Source organism: Penaeus monodon, chromosome 3 (genome assembly GCF_015228065.2).
Source record: "Penaeus monodon isolate SGIC_2016 chromosome 3, NSTDA_Pmon_1, whole genome shotgun sequence".
In the NCBI taxonomy this organism is placed as follows: Eukaryota; Metazoa; Arthropoda; class Malacostraca; order Decapoda; family Penaeidae; genus Penaeus; species Penaeus monodon.
In genome coordinates this window covers 51,737,615-51,742,614 of record NC_051388.1, presented here as the reverse complement: position 1 = coordinate 51,742,614, position 5,000 = coordinate 51,737,615, and positions in this window count along the sequence as shown.

The following is a 5,000-nucleotide window of genomic DNA, read 5'->3' as shown; positions in this document are numbered from 1 at the left end:
AGGAGGTAAGAAGGGGAAGCGACTCTCTATTATTTCCCTGCGGTGGAATGCAAAGGGAGTTTGCGGTACAGCATCCAAGAGCAATATGGCTAATGGCCTGAGGAATATACCCTTGAGTGTTCGTGTTTTTTTTCCGCAATTTTAACAATTTGTATGATTTTATTACTATTCGGAGAGTGATTGAAGTGTTGTGCATGACATAAGCGATACTGAGGACGCGAGATAAAAAGAAAGAAATGAGTTTGTACGTATATAACAAAAGAGGAATACTAACCTAAAGTTATTTATTTTCTCAGCGAACTCTAAGGATTCCAGAACCCACGTTTCACTTCCTGCGCAAAAACCCTTGCTCGTCTAAACAAACGATAAAACTTTTTTCTTCACAATCCGACGTTGTTTACGGCGAAGCTTAAGAGAATTTGCACAAACGCCTCAAAATGAAATGAAAAAGGTGCAGCTGTTGTTGATGCAGTTGTGGTCAAAATAACAGTTATAGCAGGAACAACACTAGCCGTCGTGACAGATGTAAAAAAATATATATATAATAAATAAAGAATAAATTAATAAATAAATAAAAGCCTAAAGAATAACATGATGTGATTTTTTATTTCCTTATTCAATGTTTCGATCTAATTGATTGTGAATCGAAGATGAATGAAGCGAGAAATATGATGTAATATGCGTGTTTTCGGTTGAGTTATAATGGCAAAAACGTAGGTTTGGCGTCTAGGAGTTTTTTTTTTTTTAAAAAATTTTAAAAGTTTCACTATATTTTTGTTTTTTATTTTTTATCCATTACCATTATCATCATCGCCATTATTATTATCATTTTATTATTATTATCATAATTATTTTTTATTATAAACTTGTATTATTTTTATTATCTTATATAGTAGTGTATATATATAATTGTTTTATTATTATCTTATTATTATTATTATTATTATTATTATTATTACCATCCTTTTATTGCTATTGTTACCATTATCATTATTATCATTATTATTGTAATTATTTTCCTTATTATCATTATTTTTACTATTACTATTATTATCATGATCATCACTATTATCATTATAATTATCATTATTACCATTGTTCCTATTGTTATCATTTTTATCATTATTATTATCATTATTAATATCACTATCATATTTATTATTATAATCATTATCATTATTATCACTATCATTATTATCATTATTACTGTCATTATAGGGTTTTTATTTTTTTATTATTATTTTATTTTTATTTTTTTTATTTTTCTTAATTATTTTTTTATTTTTATTATTTTATTATTTTTTTTACTATTATTATGATTATGATTCTATTTTTATCATTATCTCCATTAATCATTATAATCATTATTATTATCATCATTACTATTGTTACTATTATTTTTACTATTATAATTTTTATAATTATTTTTTATTATTATTATTATTATTATTATTATTATTTTATTTCATTTTTGTTATTACATGATTACTAGTATCTTATTATTATTCCATCATCATCATTAAACGACATTATTTCTCATTTTGAATATATATATACATATAATATATTAATATTAAAATATATATAATATATAAATATATATATATATATATATTAATAATTATATTATACATATATATATATATATATTTTATATATATTATATATATATATATATATATATAAATTATATATATATACTATATAATACATACATAATACATTATTCTATTACATAATTTGGACTTTATATTAATTATATATATATATATAAAATTAAAATTTTATATATATATATTATATTATAAATATTATTTTGAACACCCACACACCCCATAGAATCGCATACACCATATGTGTATATATTTTACATTTTATTATATATATAATTTTATAATTTATTATATATTATTATATTATAAATATTATATATAAAATATATATTATATATATATAAATATATTATAATATATATATATATATATATAATATATAATATATATAATATATATTAATATATCGGGGTATGCGGTGTTTGTTGTGTGTGCGTGTGTGTGTGTGGGCGTGGGTGTGTGTGTATGTATATGTATGCCTGCATGAGCATATCAAATATCACGCGGTGCATAAAAACATCGAAATCGCGTGACCTCCTAACTCCGAGACGGTATTCCAAGATAGTGTAAAGTAATGTACTCCTTACCCCCCCAAAGAATCAGCGCAAGAAGCCCGTCCGAACAATTTTTGCGAGTCAGAGAAACAGGAGCCGTTACAACTGTCTCTAACCAAACTCAACACGGTTTTGGGGGATTTTTTTGTGATTTGTTCGTTGTTGTTTGCGAAGAGGTAGCCTCGGTTGGATTAATATCAGATATCATTCTACGTCTCATTATTATTTCACAAGTGATGATAATGAAAAAGTTATTTACAACCAAAATTATATATAAAAAAAAGCTTTATTAAAAAAATATATTGTATAAGGTTGCATGCTGGAGGGAATGCGAGAGGACGCGAAGTTCAAGACAAAACGCGACAAATCGGACACAGCGCAGAGGACTCCCACTCTCAACAAGGGAAAGAAAATGCGAGAGATTCTGAATATTTTGGCAGACGGTCGACTGACCGGGAAGGAAAGCACCACCTTCGTAAAAAATCCTTTCGTGTTCTGGACCCCATTTGTGTGGGGAAAGAAGGCTGTGTTTGTGTTTTGAATGTGACTGTATATTTTCTCTCTCCCTGTCTCTGTCTCACTCTCTCTCCTTTCTCTCTCTCTCTCTCTCTCTCCTCCTCTCTCTCTCTCTCTCTTCCTCTTCTCCCCTCCCTCTTCCTCCCTTCCTCTTCTCCTCTCCTCTCTCTCCCCTCTCTTCCTCTCTTCTTCTCCTCTCTCTCCTCTCTCTCTCTCTCCTCTCTCTCTCGTCTCTTCTCTGCTCTCCCCTCCCCTTCCTCTCTCTCTGTCGGGCTCCTCTCTCTCTCTCTCTCTCTATCTATCTATCTATCTATCTACTATCATCTATCATTTTCCCCTCTCTCTCTCTCTCTCTCTCCTCTCTCTCTTCACTTTCTCTCCTTCCTCTCTCTTCCCCTTCTCTCTCTCTCTTCCCCTCTTCTCTCTCTCTCTCTCTCTCTCTCTCTCTACCATCTATCATCTATCTATCATCTATCTTCTTTTTCTTTCTCTCTCTCTCTCTATCTCTCTTTTCTCCTCTCTCTCTCTCTTTATCTCTTCTCTCTTTTCCTCTCTCTCTCTCTCCCCACTTTCCCTTTCCCCTTTCTCCTCTCTCTCTCTCTCTCTCTCTCTCACTCTCTCTCTCTCTACTCTCTTTTCTCTCCCCTCTCTCTCTCTCTCTCTCTCTCTCTCTCTCTCTCTCTCTCTCTCCTCTTTCCCCTCTCTCTCTCTCTCTCTCCTCTCTCTCTCCCTCTCTCTCTCTGTCGTGTTGGTTTGTGGTGTGTGTGGGGTGGGGTGTGTGGGGTGTGGTGTGTGTGTGTGTTTTTGTTTGGTTTGGGGGGGTGTGTGTATGCGTGATTATTTCGTAATTGTGTGTGTACTTACAAACACGAACTGATAAAAGCGATCTTATCAGAGACAGCAGCCTCGTCTCGGCAGGCAGCGAGGCGTCCACATCCCCCTCCGCCGGCGGCCCCGCAGCAGGCGCCTGCGGGAGCGCCTCCTCCTCGCCCTCCGCCGCGGCCCCCGGGGTCCGCGAGTCGCGCTGAGGGCCACAGACCCTGCGAGGACCACGAGGCTGCGTCACGCTACCTATTATAGCCCGGGAGGCTGGCCAGACACCGCGCTGACGGTCTCTCTTGGCCAAGCGCTGGGCCAAGCACCCCGCCCAGCGCGCCTGGCTAATCTGACCCGAACAGGTGGCCGGCGGGAGGGAAGCGCCTTCGAGGGAGCCGCGCGAGGGGCGTCGGGACTGGCCTCGTCAAGGGCCTGGGCTCCGGAGGGCGGCCGGCGCTCCTGGCTCCTCGACAGGGGCGTGACGGACAGTCGGAAGCAGAGACGGCGTGCCAGCCAGCCCGCCGACCTGCTTGCCAGCACAGCATCATGTTGTCCGGGAGAATCGGGCATCACAGGCGACTGTTTTCTCAAGGGATCAGGATCAACACCCGAGGTCGCCGGAGCAGTATGGAGGCCGCTGAGTCCTTTTCTCTCTCTCTCTTTCGCTCCTCCTCTCTTACTCTTTCTCTCTCTCAGTATATCTCTCTTTCACCCTCTATGTTTTCTCTCTTTTTCGCCTTCTCTCTTTCTCTCATTCTCTTGTATTTCTCTTTTTATTTTTTTCGTCCTCTCTTTCTCTCTTTCTCCCTCTCTTTCTCTCTTTCTCTCTTTCTCTCTTTTTCCCTCTCTTTCTCTCTTTCTCTCTTTTTCCCTCTCTCTTTCTATCTTTCCTTCTCTCTCCTTTTCTTTCCCATCCGTTGCTCATCTATCCCCTGCTGTTGCTTCATACTTTCAATACTAATGTCCGTCGTTGTTGCAAATAATCTCTGCAATGTGTTTTCCATGCACATGTTGCACCTAATAAGAATTCCTCAATATCTTCAACACCGACTTGAGAACTTAACACCACAAAGGGAAAAATTGGTGACTGATTGTGTAAGTCACAAGAGGATCAGATCGTGTTTGTGTTATTACGAGAGATATCACAAGGCCATTAAGTTCCCGGAAATATATTTTCCCTTTTAGCTGCCAACTGGAGTTACATTCTATCTCATTCATGTTTAATTATTGATGAATCGGTATCTCTCTCTCTCTCTCTTTCTCTCTCTCTCTCTCTCTCTCTCTCTCTCTCTCTCTCTCTCTGTCGGTTTTATTTTCTATTTTTATTCATCTTTTCTTTATCTCTATCTCTCTCTTTTAGCGAAGCATAAGACTAGCTTTATAAATAAATATTTAATGTCATTCCGTTAATCTAACTTGATTCTGATATTTTCCTTCCCTCTTTGTTCGCTCCTTGTTATTTACTTCACCCTGCTTTGTCTCTTCCAACCGAAATTTAAAA